The sequence below is a fragment of the Pituophis catenifer genome, unplaced genomic scaffold (genome assembly GCF_029215685.1).
Source record: "Pituophis catenifer annectens isolate HBS135680 unplaced genomic scaffold, rPitCat1.0.hap2 SCAF_5, whole genome shotgun sequence".
NCBI classification, from domain to species: domain Eukaryota; kingdom Metazoa; phylum Chordata; class Lepidosauria; order Squamata; family Colubridae; genus Pituophis; species Pituophis catenifer.
The window spans coordinates 28,159,413-28,177,206 of record NW_027256885.1 but is presented as its reverse complement, the minus strand read 5'-3'; the positions used below and the strand labels follow the sequence as shown (position 1 = coordinate 28,177,206).

Here is a 17,794-nt window from a genome sequence, read left to right as displayed (position 1 = left end):
TATTTATAAACCTTAAATCATGCATGAAATTAAAGACCGGGTTTCCCTCCTGGTCCACCTGTGATTTCTTAACCAGAAAAATAGAGGTGTTGCAGGGGCAGGGGTGAAATGCTCCTGGTTCGGACCGGCTTGGCCGAGTAGGTAGCGATGGCGGCGGGCAGTTCGGAGAACCGGTAGCAAAAATCCCTGGCCTCCCCACTCATGCCCACCCAATCGCCCAGTCACCCGCTTGCCTGCTTGACCGCTCACTCACTTTTCCCGCCACTCAGCACCAGTCGCTTTTCCAGCCACTTGGTGCTTCCTTCCAGCCCACCCAGCCCACCCCCGGCCTATATAAATTTCCCTTTCTACGCTGCCCAGCTACTTCACCCAGATGTTCACCTGGCTGCTCGGACCTTGCCTCGCCTCGCTCAGATGCCTCGCTGACTGCTGCTCGCTCAAAAAGGTAAGCTTTGCCAGTTGCGGCCTAGCATTCTGCCCCCCCCAATCACCGGGCTCGCGTAGTTCATGCAGCCGCTGGGGATCGTTTGCGGGCCTCATGCTACCCCCCCTGGTCCCCGGGTCCCTATGCCTGCCTGCCTGGCCTGGCTAAGCTGCCTAGCTAACCACCCACCTTCCCCCCCCCAGCCTCCAGCTTGCTTACCTTCGCTCTTCGGACCGAATCCTGGGCCGCTGGTCGCAACGCCTGCCTTGCTTCGCTTGCTGTAATCCATTGCATCAGCAAGCAACTGAATCTCCCTGCCTGCAATCAAGCTCATCGGTGAGCAGCTCTATCTGGCTGCCTGCCTTCTCCTTCAATTGGGTAAGTTTTTTTCCCCTTTGGGAGCTTTAAAAAAATAGTTAATTGGGGTTTTTTTTAGTTGTTCTTTTTTTAGACCTAGCCATTTAAAGTTTAGGAAGTTTTAAATTTAGCTGCTTTTATATAAAAATAAAATAAAATAAAATAATATTTGTGCAGCTTTCTGAGATTTTGTGTGTTTCTGTAGTGTTTCACTCTAACTACACAAATACACAAAATCTCACAAAGCTGTATGTGGAATTTTGTGTGTGTAAAGTGTGTTGTGTTGTGTGTGTGTAAAGTGTGAAAGTTGGTTTTTTGGGCTTTTTGTGACTGTGTGAGGTTCCTGCTTGTTGCAGGGGCCATTTTGGGTCTGGCACAGCTGCTTTTGCATTGTGGGTGAGCCAGTTGTGTTGTGTTGTGTGAAGGTTAGTGTTTTGGGCTTTTTGAGGCTTTCTGTATGCTTTCACATTGTGTGTCATCAGCTAACAAAGCTGCTTTTTTTTCTTTTTGCAGTAGCTGCCACCTTTAACAGGAAGGATGAAAAGGCAACAGACTTTGATGGGTTTCTTGGCCAAGAAACCAAAACTTGAACAACCACCAGCAGAAGTGGAACAGAAACCATCTCCTGTGCCACAAGCACCACCACCTGAAACCGAAGAAAGCAGCAAATCAAGTATAGAGTCACCCGCCACACCCGAAATTGGAAGCATTCTTCCAGACTGCTGGACCGTGCAACAGTACAGCTACTTCCAAGAGAAGTATGATGGCTTAGAAGTTTCAAACAAGAAACTGGGTTGTACATACTGTGCGAAACATGCCTTCGCAATGGAGAGGGGTATTCATGTGTCCAAAGAGTGGAAGCTTTTCAAGATTGAGCCAACAGGGAAAAACAAGGAAGTGCGCCAGGCGTCTCTCTGGAAGAAAATGAGAGAACATTTCGTATCGAAATCACACACCATTTGTAGAGACAACGTAAAACAAGCTGAGCAGGAAGCCATAACAAAAGCAGTGGACAAGATTTCTGAAAGGCAATTTGGCACCACTTCTAAAATGTTCAAAACTGTTTACAGCCTGGCAAAAGCATGCAGACCAATTTCAAGCATAGAGGAATTGATAGAATTACAAACTGAAAATGGAGTAGATCTGGGAGTAGGATTGCATTCAAGGCCAACAGTTGTGAAAATAGTTGAGTGCATTGTAAATGAAATTAAAAACCAAATGTTTTCCAGCATCATTGCACAGAATCTGAAGATATGTCTGATCATTGATGAAGCCTCAACAGTATCCTGCAAACCGGTTCTGATAGTTTTCATAAAAGTTGAGGACTCAGAGGACCCACCAACTATTTTTGTCAAGCTTGTTGAGTTGAAGAAACAAGATGCAGAGACAATATGTTCTGCAGTTTTTGAAAGTTTACTGTTAAGGATATTGTTGTTGTGTTACCAACCAGCAGAGTGTAGAGCACAGAGAAACATTGCTGAGAGCAATGAATAAGAGATGTGCAAACTGGTTTATCAAAAGTTTACTTTATAGTGAAAAAACAATCTCATAGTCTTTAAATCAAATCCAAGTCTTTGCCAGTTAAATCAGTCCAGTGATACAAATCTTCTTACCACACAAACAGTAGTTGGTTAGAATAACAAACTCACTCTGGTTCACATACCACGATGGTAGCAGATCCATCCAACGATGATAGCACAATGGATAGCAACTCCACACACTGTCAGACTTCGATGCTATCTCAAAATAAAATGAATTTCCAAACTGCCAATCTTTAAGGAAATCTTTTCTTTAATTGAGCACAGCCACCGATCATGACTCGATGCGGACAAGACTGACCTTTTGCCCCCCAATCCCTCCCTTTCCAATCCCCAAATCTCTGCTTCTCATTGGCTATCTTCCAAGTCATTCTTCAGACTCCTCGTCTCGTCATTTCCCAGGAATGTCTCCCCCCTTCATTTCCACGACAACTCGACATCAAAGGGATTTAGCAGGCAGAAGTTCAGAGCTTATCTCTCTCTCTCTCTCTCTGCTCTCTATGCCAGCGTCGAAACGCTGACACACACTATGGTAGCTTATCATCAACTGAATACGTTACAGTACCTTTCTTAAATATGTTCACAACCAGTAATTATCTAATTACAGCATGACTCAGCATTACAATGAATCAGCAGTAAAACTTTAAAGTCACACAATACTTATTCATATTAAAGTCACAGAACACATATATTGCCTGCACAACTTGTTAGGCTCAAACCATATCCTAACATTTACATAAGGTTGGCTTTACCTGGGACTACCAACAAAAAAATTTGATAGCGTTCTGCTCTGATGGTGCCAGCGTTATGCTTGGGAGAAAATCTGGAGTGAGCACCAGAATAGCAAACGAGTTTCCAAACATCATCATATGGCACTGCTTGAACCATCGCCTCCAACTTGTTTTAGATGATGCCATAAAAGAAATTAAACAAGTAAATCATTTAAAAAATTTTATTGATAAGATATGCTCTATTTTCCAGCAGTCCAATAAAAACCGAATGGAACTTGACGAAATATCTGAAGAACTTGAAATTAACATCATAAGGATTGGTCGAGTTTTTGGGCCAAGATGGGCTGCCTGTAGTTTATGGGCAACCATAGCTGTGTGGCGTGCTTATCCTGTGTTACATCAATATTTTCATGGGAGTGCAAAATACTCAGGTATGGCTGCCTGTCTGGAAAATAAATATTTCTTAAACGATTTGGCATTGATGATAGACATTTTGGAGGAAATTTCACTTCTTTCAACTGCACTGCAAGCACGCAATACGGACATAATAAAAGCTGAAAAACTGGTGAGAAGATCAGTAAAGGCATTTGAACTGCTAACAAAGGGAAAGGGCCCATACAAAAGAAAAGTTGAACTAATTACCTCAGAAACCTTCAGGAATATAAACTTCATAGAAAACCATTGATTTGTTAGTCTTCATTGAGAAAGACTTTTACAAAGTATCATCAAAAATTTGCAGAAACAACTGATGGACTGTGAGCATTTAAAAACTGGGAACCAACTGGAAGACACCACAAACAAACTACAGTTTCTACAGTTTTTGGTGCCAGAGTACTGGGATTTCGAGGAAATAGTTGTTCCATGGGCAGCAGCTGAAGAACAACTGCGCACATTTACTGACATTTTCAACTACAACATTGACATCAATGACTATAGAGATTTTGTAGAGAATGTCTTAAAAGATTCAAAGAGGTATGCAATTCCTGACAGTATCAAAAAAGCAAAAGATATTGTCAGAACAATTGCAGTGAGTTCTGCAGAAGCAGAAAGCGGTTTTTAGAAAATGAACCTGATATGTTCAGAGAGCAGAAGTCACCTAGCCGTTTCCAATCTAAACAACCTCATGACCATCAGCGTTATTGGACTACCTCTTCCAAAATGGGGCCCTATTCCTGCAGTGAAAAAATGGTTCAGACCATTGCTCAGCCAATGATCCGCGCATCAAGTGCAAGAAAAGTGGAAGTGAGGAGAGTGTCAATGAAATAGCTATGTGGAAAAATCTCAAAGCTAAAGATGACTAACAGTTTTATGTAAGTATTTATGTACCTCTTTTATTGTTTTTTTATTGTTTTGTGTACTTCTGTTAATCTTATTTATGTATTAAATGGTTAAATTTGTATATCATGTTATATCTCCTTGTAGGTCATTATTATCATTGGTGCAAGAAGCGACGTTGAAGACATTTTTATTGCTCTTATGTAAGTATTTCTGTACCTCTTATTGTTTTGTGTACTTCGTTTATTATTGAAGAATTTATTGCATGAAATAATTGGTATATCTTCTTTTTGTAGGTCAAAAAAGGGCAAAGAAGTGATGTCGACTTGGCCACGCCCACCTGACCAACAAGCCACGCCCACCCAGTCACCCGACCAACAAGCCATGCCCACTAATTAAGCCACGCCCACAGAACCGGTAGCAAAAATTTTTAGATTTCACCACTGTGCAGGGGGAAGTGCATTTGCGGAGGACCCCCTGTTCTAAGTATGTATTCCTTCCCCCCCCCCATGTTTTCTTTGTTTTATTTATATAACATTCAATTTTCATCGAACTGTGTGTGGTATGGGTAAAGTTATTTTTAAACAATCATAATACACCTATTTGTTGTGGTATTCACCATAATATTGATAATATAATAATATGATAATGTCAGAGTTTAGGCAGCATAACTAGTATTATGAGATAAACCCAGGAGCAATAACACAGCACACGGCACACAGAGCCTTTAGATAAATAACAGTGGTTTATATACAGCTAAATATATACAGACTTATACGTGGTTAAATACCTCATCATACAGCTACTGACACAAGGAGAGCAATGAGATACACTACAAGAGAGAACATGAGGAGAAGGGAGATGCCCTCTAATGGCTTCCCTTATATAGGCAGTTTCTTACTCAGCTTTTTAAAGTGGCAGTAACCCTGCTGCCTCATTCCCATTGCATCAGTTTACAGTTGCCTCCGCTTACAACCTTCCATCAGCTTACAACTATTAAATCTACATTCCCTGACACTCCTCCCATTTAAAGCTGTACAGCTGATAATCCGAACTCTTTAACACATTTCTTATATTTTTCTACAGACACCGGTTTAGTTAACATATCAGCTAAATTACATTCACTGGAACAATGCTGTAATTTGATCAGTTTCTCCTTTACAGCCTCTCTAATGTTACAGTATTTAATGTCTACATGTTTACTTCTATTCCTAATGCGATCTCCTGTTGCCATTGTTATACATGCAGCATTGTCCTCAAATACTGGAACAGCATCTTTTACATTTAAATTTGTATCTTTCAATAGTTGCACATACCATATTATCTCTGAAAAAACCTCAGATAAAGCTATGAATTCTGCCTCAGTGGTTGAAAGTGCCAGTGATGGTTGTTTTCTGGATTTCCATCCAATTACGGTGTCAGCAAACAACACTACAAACCCTATAGTAGACTTCCTATCTTGCACATTATTTGCCCAGTCACTATCCACATAGCATTTCAAACTGAGATCATCGGATGGCTGTATCCAGGGGTGAAATGCTCTCGGTTTGGACCGGATCGGGCAATCTGTTAGTGATGGCAGCGGGTAGTTCGGAGAACCGGTAGCAAAAATCCCTGCCCCCCCCCCCCCCGCCCATGCCCAACCAATCGCCCAGTCCCCACTTGCCCACTTGGCAGCTTGCTGCTTCTTTCGGGCTCACTTACTTTCCTGCCTTGTTTTGGCTGCTGCAATCCATTGCATCAGTTAGCAACTCAATCTGCCTGCCTGCAATCATTCCAATCGGTGAGCAACTCAATTTGCCTGCCTTGTGCCTTCAGTTTGGTAAGTAACTGGGAGCTTTAAAAAAAATAGTTAATTGGGGTTTTTTTTTAGGAGTTTTATTTTTTTTTTAGACATAGCAATTTAAAGTTAAGGAAGTTTTAAATTTAGCTGCTTTTATCTAAAAATATAAATTAATTAAAATAAAATAATAAAATAAAATATTTGTGCAGCTTTCTGAGATTTGGTGTCTTTCTATAGTGTTTCACTCTAACTACACAAACACACAAAATCTCACAAAGCTGTATATGGCATTTTGTGTGGAAAAAGTGTGAAAGTTGGTTTTTGAGCTTTTTGTGGCCGTGTGAGGTTCCTGCTTGTTGCAGGGGCCATTTTGGCTCAAGTGCAGCTGCTTTTACATTGTGTGTGAGTCAGTTGTGTTGTGTTGTGTTGTGTTGTGTTGTGTTGTGTTGTGTTGTGTTGTGTTGTGTTGTGTTGTGTTGTGTTGTGTTGTGTTGTGTTGTGTTGTGTTGTGTTGTGTGTGTGTAAAGTGTGAAAGTTGGTTTTTGGTGCCTCTTATTTTTTTGTGTACTTTGTTTATTATTTTTATTATTTATTATTATTGGCCATGCCCACTGGGTCACCTGACCACCAAGCCATGCCCACCGGGTCACCTGACCACCAAGCCACACCCACCAATTAAGCCACGCCCACAGAACCGGTAGGGAAAATTTTTAGATTTCACCCCTGGCTGTATCCATAACCCTAAATCTATTGTTCCTTTCAGATACCATAATATTCTCTTTACTGCCAGCCAGTGGTATTGCTTTGGTGTCGCTGTGTACCTGCTTAATATACTAACCGCATTGGTGATATCAGGCCTTGACCACTGGGAGTTTATAGATATAATAAATATCTATATATCTATATGGCAACTTGAAAGCTGACACTATATCTATATCTATATCTATATCTATATCTATATCTATATCTATATCTATATCTATATCTATATCTATATCTATATCTATATCTATATCTATATCTATAACTATATCTATATCTAGTGGTTAGTACAACTGCCTAACATGCAGGCAGCCCAAGTTCGAATCCAAGTAAGGGTATGGCTGGCTGATGAGAGCTAAAAAGCTTGAAATAGATCTATACTAGTCTCCCTTTATTCCTTTATCAGCAAAATATATATTTGAGATATATATATATAATTTATAATAATAATAATTATATATAAATAATTATATGATATATAATAATAATTATATATATATAATTATATATGTTTTCTTTTCTTTTCGTAGGCCTTTATGTGTATTTCTCTTTAGCCAGGTTCTTCCTACGTAAACCAAGATTTTTATGCAGCCCTAGTTCAGTGAAATCCCAATCCACTAGTTTCTAGGCTTTTTTTTTCTTTTCTGGCAGCCAGCAAGCACCCTGCTGCCCATTGGGAGACTAAGGAGACTAAGATAGATCTATTTCGGATTTATAAGCCCTCATCAGTTATCCACACCCTCACCCCATGTATCCTCCCTGTAAAGGTACAGTATTTGTTTGCTTTCCTTTTCGTAGGCTTTATGTGTATTTCTCTTTAGCCAGGTTCTTCCTACATAAACCAAGATTTTTATGCAGCCCTAGTTCAGTGAAATAAGTGGATTGTGATTTCACTGAACTAGGGCTGCATAAAAATCTTAGTGCATTTTGCTTACCTCTACACCTAGATAGATCTTAACTTCCCCTAGGCTTTTTAGTCTGAATTGGTTTTCCAATTGTTTAGCAAAACCATAAACCTGTGCACGCTGTTTACAAATGAAACATATATCATCTACGTATGCTAACAGCAAACATGTTTCTCCTTCATATTGTGTCACATATAAACATGGATCCGCTTTGCTGCTCCTAAATCCTAGGTTCTTAAGAGCAGTATCCAAGCATTGGTTCCAATTCCTGGCCAATTGTTTCAATCCGTATATGGCCTTATTTATTTATTTATTTATTTTTAAATTTGTATACCGCCCTTCTCCCTGAGGACTCAGGGCGGTGAACAGCCAAGTAAAAGCATAAATTACAAACATTAAAATACAATTAAAAAGATATATATAAATTTGGCCCCATGATTAAAAACAATAACAATTAAAAACATTTTTAAAAGTGTTAGGCCAGCCCGGCTTGCTGGAAAAATAAGGTTTGAATCTATTCAATCTATATACATAACCAGGTTTTGCACTCTCATACCCTGAAGCCTGAGCCATATATATCTCCTCTTCTAAGTCAGTGTTAGAAGAGAACCTTCTGCGCATGTGCGAAGATGGCGGCATCCAGCTAGCTCCCGTCTGACGATGGGACTGTTTTGGCCTTTTTCGGGGGCGTAGGGGCCGTTAATACTTTTTACGGCCCCAGCCCCGGCGAGGAGAACCCCCTCCCAACCTGGGGAGGGCTTTATGCCCCCCGGAACATCTCGGCTGGAGCTGGGGAGCCGGCGGTCGATGGGGCCCTGCGGAGCGCCGCTGCGGAGTGCCGTGGAGATAAGGGTGGCGGCGGCGGTGAGGGAGGCGATGCCTTAACTCGGCTGCAGCGACTTTCCTGGCTGCAGCTTGATGTCAACAGAGACAAGGGGTTTGGAGGGGGATGGTGACTCTGGCGGCAACGCGAGGAGTCATGGGGCGATGTCCCCCCTCCCCCCTCCCCCCCATTTGAAGCGGCGGAGCGGCGGCGGTGGCGGCGATGAAGAAGGCGACGCCCTAACTCGGCTGCAGCGACTTTTCTGGCTGCAGCTTGATGTCAACAGAGACGCGGGGCGACTCCCCCTCCCCCCTTCCCCCCCACTTGAAGCGTCGTTAGCTGAGATGTGAGGGAGGAATGAGGAGGTGAGGGCAGCCAGGACTTATACATTGGCGGAGGAGGAGATGTTATCCTCCTCTGGGGATATTATTCCCCCAACTCCCTCTCCCTGCCTCACCCTCCTCCCCTCCCTTTGCAGGATGGGTTTATGAACGCAGGACCTCTTCCCATGTTCCAACTTACACCTCTTGCCGGAAGGAGAAACCAAGCACTACTATGGGAGAGCTGAGGGACTTCTTATACCCAACGGAGGAGACGGAACATCATCCCTGGTGTAACCATCTCTAGGGAGACTAACTATCGTGAGAGGATGGTTTGGATATGGCCCTCCGTTGGGTGAAAGAAAAACATCAAAGGACATTGGACCTTCTCCCTGTCGTGAGAGGACAGTGGAGTCCAGCTCTACGATGGACATTTGTGATCTTGTGCACGGTTATCTCTCTGGACTATGGAGGAACCCCGAACTGGCCCTCCTTTCCCGTCCTTGGTTCGGATGCGAGCAATATATCGAGGGCCTATCTTGATGACAGGCTTTGGAACCCCAAGAGATGGCATGCAGCGAAGAGGGGGTTGAGGGTTTTTTTATCGGAATTTTTAAGGAAAATTTTAAGGGGACCCGGGAGGAGGAGAGGGGGTTGTAGAGATGGACCTGAGGGGGTTCATATAGCCACTGGGCAGGATGATGGGTCACTTGGGCGCAGCAGAGGGATCACGGAAGGAAATTTGTCTGGGGAACAACGAGGTGTTGGGAAGGGCAGTGCAATTGAAATAGTGAGTGGGAGGGGCAGATACGACAGGCGCAGGGGACCATATAATGTTCCGGGGGTGCACATACGCTGTCTACGAGCGATTGCGCACTCCGGCCCCCAATGCGCGACTCGGGTCCTGGGTTGCACAGAGCCTCAGGCCCTGGGTCCGCGGCTGATGTTATGTAATGCCAGGTCTGTTGTTAACAAAGCCCCCCTCATTTGTGATCTTATTTTGGAGGGGGGTGCAGACCTGGCAGGTATTACAGAGACCTGGTTGAGCCACGGGGGGGGGGGGGTTCCCCTGGTTGAAATGTGCCCACCAGGTTTCTGTGCATTTCACCAGCCAAGGGCCCAGGGGAGGGGTGGAGGAGTGGTGGCGATTATTAGGGAAAGTCTTAGTCCGAGGGAGACCACTGTTCCTCAGATAGCCGGATGTGAGTCCCTCCTCATGAAGTGGGGCCGTGGGAGGCAGATGGGTTTGCTGACTATGTACCTGGCTCCCTGCCACGTGGTGGCGACCCTGCCCGAGCTGCTCGACGTTATTGCCGGGGTGGCGGTTGATACACCCAGACTTATTGTCATGGGGGATTTCAACCTGCCATCTGCAGGTGAGGCGTCAGAAGTGGCTCGGGAGTTCATGGCTTCCATGGCGGCCATGGACCTGACCCAATTAGTTCAGGGCCCCACTCACACAGGGGGACACACTCTGGACTTGATTTTCGTCTCTGGTCAGTGGTTGAATGATCTTGGTAGAGGGGACTTAGACATTAAACCCTTGTCATGGACAGATCATTCTCTTCTTCGCTTGGACTTTCCTGCCATTTCCCCCCACCGCAGGGAGACGGAACTGATTAAATGGTTCCGTCCCAGGTGCCTGATGGATCCCGAAAGGTTCCTGACGGAGCTTGGGCCATTTCCTGAGACCCTGGCACACGACTCGACTGAAGACCTGGTGGCCGCCTAGGAGAGGGCGGCCACCGGGGCTTTGGACTGCGTCGTGCCTTTGCGGCCTCTGACCCGATGCCGACCTCAATTGGCTCCTTGGTTCTCTGAGGAGCTGAGAGAGATGAAGCGTCGGAAAAGACGCCTAGAGAGCATTTGGAGGACTAGTCAATCCGATTCCGACCGGACACTGGTGAGGTCTTATATCAAGACCTACCTAGTGGCGATAAAAGTGGCAAAATCTAACTATTTTTCCGCTCTTATTGCATCTGCAGAGAACCGCCCAGCCGCCTTGTTTAGGGTGACCCACTCCCTTCTTCGGGGGGGGGGGAGTGCGGGAAGATCCCTTGCAGGGTCAAGCTGAGGATTTTGTGCAATTCCTGCATGATAAAGTCGCTCGGATTCGGGAAGGCTTGGACTCCGACTGGGTGAGTCCAGGGGAGGAGACAAGGGTAGGTCTTGAGAATATTATCTGGGAGGAGTTTGATCCTGTGGCTCCCAAGGATGTGGACAGGGTTCTGGGTAGGATTAGTGCCGCCACATATTTATTGGACCCGTGTCCCTCCTGGTTGGTACTGGCCTCCCGGGAGGTTACACGAGGCTGGCTCCAGGGGATTATAAGTGCTTCTCTGAGTGAGGGTGCCTTTCCCGCTGCCTTGAAAGAGGCAGTGGTGAGGCCCCTCCTCAAGAAGCCTTCCCTGGACCCGGCTGAATTAGCCAACTACCGTCCAGTCTCCAACCTTCGTTTTGTGGCGAAGGTTGTTGAGAGTGTGGTGGCACGACAACTGCCCGGGCACCTGGATGAAGCTATCTATCTGGACCCGTACCAGTCGGGCTTCAGGCAGGGGTACAGCACAGAAACGGCATTGGTCGCGTTGGTGGATGATCTCTGGAGGGCTCGGGACAGGGGTTGCTCCTCTGTCCTGGTCCTGTTAGATCTCTCAGCGGCTTTTGATACCATCAACCATGGTATCATGCTGCAGCGGTTGAGGGGGTTAGGAATAGGGGGAACCGTTTTGCGGTGGTTCTCCTCCTTCCTCTCCGACTGCTCGCAGTTCGTGTTGACAGGGGGGCAGAGGTCGACTTCGAGGCACCTTGTATGGGGAGTGCCGCAGGGGTCGGTCCTCTCGCCCCTTCTGTTCAACATTTATGTGAAGCCGCTGGGTGAGATCATCCGTGGTTTTGGGGTGAGAGTCCATCTGTACACTGATGATACTCAGCTGTACATCTCCACCCCAGACCACCCCAACGATGCCCTTGATGTGATGTCTCGCTGCCTGGAGGCCGTGCGGGTCTGGATGGGGAGAAATAGGCTCAGACTCAACCCCTCCAAGACCGAGTGGCTGTGGTTCCCAGTGTCACGATATAGTCAGCTGGTGCCATCGCTGACTATTGGGGGTGAGTCTTTACCTCCCACAGAGAGGGCCCGCAATCTGGGTGTCCTCCTGGACGCACGGCTGTCTTTAGAAGAACATATGACGGCCGTGGCCAGGGGGGCTTTTTATCAGGTTCGCCTGATCCGCCAGTTGCGGCCCTTTCTGGACCGTGACGCCTTGCGCACAGTCACTCACGCCCTTGTCACCTCCCGACTGGACTACTGCAATGCTCTCTACATGGGGCTCCCCTTGAAAAGCACCCGGAGGCTCCAACTGGTCCAGAATGCGGCTGCGCAGGTGGTTATGGGCGCAACTCGTTGTGCCCACGTGACACCCCTCCTGCGCGAGCTGCACTGGCTCCCAGTGGTCTTCCGGGTGCGATTCAAGGTGTTGGTTACCACCTTTAAAGCGCTCCATGGCATTGGACCTGGATACCTTCGAGACCGTCTTCTGCCACCAGTAGCCTCCCACTGGCCGGTTCGCTCCCACAGAGAGGGTCTCCTCAGTGTGCCATCGGCCAAATTATGTCGGCTGGCAACACCCAGGGGGAGGGCCTTCTCTGTGGGAGCCCCTGCCCTTTGGAATGATCTGCCCCCAGAAATTCGTAAAATCTCTGATCTCCGTGTGTTTCACTGTGCCCTCAAAACCATGTTGTTCCGCCAGGCTGGGCTATCAATGTAAAGATTTTAATTGGTTTTAAATGGGATTTTAAATTTGGGGTTTTATAAATTGGGCCTATTATTTAATAATTTTAATTATTTTTAAACTCTGTCTTTGTGTTTTTAATTAGGCTGTACACCGCCCTGAGTCCTTCGGGAGAAGGGCGGTATAGAAATAAAATAAATAAATAAATAATAAATAAATAAATAAGTGTTCAAATAAGCTGTAGAAATATCGTAATGATATATAGAATATCTATATGAAGCTGCTAACGCTATTGCAAGCCTTATGGTCTCACTTTTCATGGTAGGTGCAAAACCCCCATCATAATGAATGTTCTTTCGTTGTGTGAATCCCTGTGCAAATAATCTTGCTTTATATTGTAGTTCGTTATTGTGTAACACTTTTTTCTTGTAAACCCATTTGCACCCTACTGCTTTTTTCCCTTCTGGCAGTCTTATGCCAGTCTTATGGGAGTAAACACCCGATGCACAGCCATAAATCTCATTTCCTCATCCATAGCCTCCTTCCATTTCTTTTGTTCTACTTTGGGCAATAACAACATTTCATGGTAACTTTGAGGTTCATATCGAACACTATATGCTCTCACCTCACTTGCAGTAAATCTTTCAGGAGGTACACCTTTGTTACTCCTCTCTGATCTCCTTGGAATTACAGTCAGGTCCAGAAATATTGGGACATCGACACAATTCTAACATCTTTGGCTCTATACACCACCACAATGGAGTTGGAATGAAACAAGCACAATGTGCTTTAACTGCAGACTGTCAGCTTTAATTTAAGGGTATGTACATCCAACTCAGGTGAACGGTGTAGGACTTACAGCAGTTTGCATATGTGCCTCCCACTTGTTAAGGGACCAAAAGTAACGGGACAGAATAATAATCATAAATCAAACTTTCCCTTCTTAATACTTGGTTGCAAATCCTTTGCAGTCAATCACAGCCTGAAGTCTGGAACACATAGACATCACCAGACGCTGAGTTTCATCCCTGGTGATGCTCTGCCAGGCCTCTACTGCAACTGTCTTCAGTTCCTGCTTGTTCTTGGGGCATTTTCCCTTCAGTTTTGTCTTCAGCAAGTGAAATGCATGCTCAATGGGATTCAGGTCAGGTGATAGACTTGGCCATTGCATAACATTCCACTTCTGTCTCTTCAAAAACTCTTTGGTTGCTTTTGCAGTATGCTTTGGGTCATTGTCCATCTGCACTGTGAAGCGCTGTCCAATGAGTTCTGCAGCATTTGGCTGAATGTGAGCAGATAATATTGCCGGAAACACTTCAGAATTCATCCTGCTGATTTTGTCAGCAGTCACATCATCAATAAATACAAGAGAACCAGTTCCATTGGCAGCCATAAATGCCCACGCCATGACACTACCACCACCATGCTTCACTGATGAGGTGGTATGCTTAGGATCATGAGCAGTTCCTTTCCTTCTCCTTACCCTTCTCTTCCCATCACTCTGGTACAAGTTGATCTTGGTCTCATCTGTCCATAGGATCTTGTTCCAGAACTGTGAAGGCTTTGTTAGATGTTGTTTGGCAAACTCTAATCTGACCTTCCTGTTTTTGAGGCTCACCAATGGTTTACATCTTGTGGTGAACCCTCTGTATTCACTCTGGTGAAGTCTTCTCTTGATTGTTGACTTTGACACACATACACCTACCTCCTGGAGAGTGTTCTTGATCTGGCCAACTGTTGTGAAGGGTGTTTTCTTCCCCAGGGAAAGAATTCTTTGGTCATCCACCACACTTGTTTTCTGTGGTCTCCCGGGTCTTTTGGTGTTGCTGAGCTCACCGGTGCATTCCTTCTTTTTGAGAATGTTTCGAACAGTTGTTTTGGCCACGCCTAATGTTCTTGCTATCTCTCTGATGGGTTTGTTTTGTTTCTTCAGCCTAATGATGGCTTGCTTCACTGATAGTGACAGCTCTTTGGATCTTGAGAGTTGACAGCAACAGACTCCAAATGCAAATAGCACACTTGAAATGAACTCTGGGCCTTTTATCTGCACATTGTAATTGGGGTAATGAGGGAATATCACACACATGGCCATGGAACAGCTGAGAAGCCAATTGTCCCATTACTTTTGGTCCCTTAACAAGTGGGAGGCACATATACAAACTGCTGTAAGTCCTACACCGTTCACCTGAGTTGGATGTACATACCCTCAAATTAAAGCTGACAGTCTGCAGTTAACGCACATTGTGTTTGTTTCATTCCAACTCCATTGTGGTGGTGTATAGAGCCAAAGATGTTAGAATTGTGTCAATGTCCCAATATTTCTGGACCTGACTGTACGTGTTCCTGTGTTACTGTTTCAGGCCTCTCCTCTTCTATATCTATGTCATCTGTACTTTCACTTTTTATCATAAATCTATCCTCTTCTAAATCTTTATCTAATTCGGTCTCAGCTTCTGATAGATTAGAACTCTGTATTGGCATGAACACCTCACGATTAGCGTGTATCTTGTTCCAGTTCTGCAAAACTAGCAGATTACAACTTGTTTAGTACCATCTGTGAATCTGTACCCCTTCGTTCCTGGCTCTTACCCAACAAATCGAAGCTTTCTGGCCTTTGTTTGACCTTTTCTCCTAGTAGCTTTCGGAACATGCACCCAGGCATAGCTACCGAATGTTCTTACATGACTTAAAGACGGTTTCCTACCAAGCATCAGGAAATATAGTGTTTCCTGTATTGCCTTGCTCCATAACCTATTAACGATATAATTTGCTGTTAAGATGGTTTCTCCCCAGAAGGTCTTACTCATGCATGCATCAGCAAGCAAAGCATCTTTCATTGTCTGTAGCATACCGTTTTGTCTCTCAACCACACCATTTTCCGAAGGCAAAAATGGGTTTGTTTTTCTATGCCTTATGCCTAGGCTGCTTAACCACCTTTGAAACTTCTCAGACATAAACTCTGTCCCCCTGTCTGCTCGAATCTGACATACATTACAACCATGCTGTCGTTCTACAAGTGTTACCCATTTCCTGAACTGTTGCAATACCTCAGTCTTATTTTTCAGTAAATAACAATATCCATATCTACTGTAATCGTCAACTATAACTAATGCATATCTCGCACCTCTTAAAGAGGGTGTCATAGGACCAATCAGATTAGCATGAACTAATTGTAATATCCTGTTTGTAGTTCTAGCACTTTTTTTACTTACAGGATACATTTTAACTTTTGATTCTTTACATACAGAACAATCCAAATATGCATTACATTTCTTTAATTTCAGCCCCTCAGCTATGTCCAGCATTTTCCTCAACACGTTAAAACTTTCATGCCCTAATTGTCGAGCCCAGCCTCGTGCTCGACAACGCTGACGCGGAATGAAAAGGAAGATGGGAACAGACCTGCATACACATGGGGATGGTGGTAGTACTGGGTGTTAGGCGGCCGTGTGCGGGGTGTGGGGGTGTGTGTACGACAGAGCTAGGAAGGGTGCTGGTGGGTTTGCTGCTGGCTGTGGAGAACGACGAATGCCAGCGCCGAGGGGAGAAACTGCCGACACACTACCAGCATTCCGCTGATAGACAATAATCACCGGAACTGGATAACCCGGGTTTTGCTGATGGGTGTGCTAATGGGCGTGACGACTAAGGGGAGGGCTATTTAAGCGTCACACGCCGGATGGGTGTAGCACCAAATTCAAATCAATTGGATTGCAGCGTGTACCTGGAGCCAGCGTGCATTAAACCAGCATTATCCAAAGAGCTGAACTTGGTGATTTCTGTGTTTTGCTGCGTTTTGCCTGGGAACCCTGAGAGGAATTCGGCGCTCCCATCCAGACTCCTGTATTGCCGTTGGTAAACCTCGCTGCAGGGATGGTGGAGGGTGTGGATTCCGTTCTCGTGGTGCCCACTGAGGAAGAAGGGCTACAGGAGGAGAAGCCGGGAGAGAGCCCAGCTGTGTCCCAGTCGCTGGTAGTGTGACCAAAGGAACGAGTTCGTAGCCAGGGTGGGGACGTGGCTGACGCTAGAGAGGCAAGGGGGGAGGTTACCCAGTCAGCATCTGGGGAATGGTGGCACAGTCCTGCATTGGCTGGCCCCAGAGGGGGAGCGAGAGACCCGTCATCTCCTCCATATAGTGACTGTTTCCATAGATGGAGGGAGAGGCGCTGGGTGGAGGATGACGACAGAGAGTGGAGCTATTCAATGGGCCCAGGCCAAACTACCATGGACATCCTTCGGGAGCGGTTTGGTGAAGCCAGCTTCAGAGACGCGCAGTCCTGGCAGCCGTGGCTGGCAGGAACAGACCCTAGCACCACCTGGCACGGGTTGTCCGGGTCTTCTGGGACAGACACCCGGTTTCGTCTGGCCAGCCCCAAACTGCGATTGGAGGGCCCAGCAGGAAAACCCCAGACAACAGACTTACAATCCACCCTAAATCCACCCCCTGGTGTAGCTGTGGGGGAGGGAATGGGGATGAGTTCTGGGGCCCTCCATCATGCCCCGGTCCAGGGTGTGAGGGACAGGCCCCAGGGTGGTACTGGCCGCCCGGTCGGATCTCAGGGGCCCTATGGACCACCAACTACGGCCCTCGGGTTCCCTGGACATGGTGTCAGGTTTCGCTGCTATCTTAAATAATCTTCATTCTCAAACGCAAGGTCTCTAATGAATCTTTTCTTTATTTAAGAATAGAAAGAACGACATCCCTGAACTCTTTGTGCAGCCAAAACTGGCACCTCCTTCCAAACCCCTCCCTTTCCGTTCTTCAACCCCAATGTCTCATTGGCCATCATGCAGATCCATCTCTCCATCCCAAGCACTTTCTATTTACAGGAATTCCCCCCTCCCTCTATCACCCAGGTAACACTATCTACTAAGGAGCAGGAAACTAGGTAAAAGTTCATCTCGGCATTAAAGCAAAGCTTCTCCCTCTCTCATTCATGTCAGCGCTGGAGGAGATCATAAATTGGAACGCTGACATCTGGCCCCTCTCCCTTCACTTCTCCGACGTAACCTGCCCCATAGGAAAAAAAAAACACAAGATAAGTATCATTATCCCCTCCTTGGATGCGACCCCCCCCCTCCCGGCTTGCCCGGGTGGTCTGCATGGAATTTTGCTATAAGGCAGTCCGCTTGGATTTTTGAGCT

The 17,794-nt window shown here is 45.8% G+C and overlaps 1 pseudogene; it reads left to right on the top strand.

The window, feature by feature from the left end:
- Positions 1-1,318: 1,318 nt before the first annotated feature.
- LOC139317598 (E3 SUMO-protein ligase KIAA1586-like) lies at positions 1,319-9,225 on the top strand (annotated as a pseudogene).
- The last annotated feature ends 8,569 nt before the right edge of the window (positions 9,226-17,794 follow it).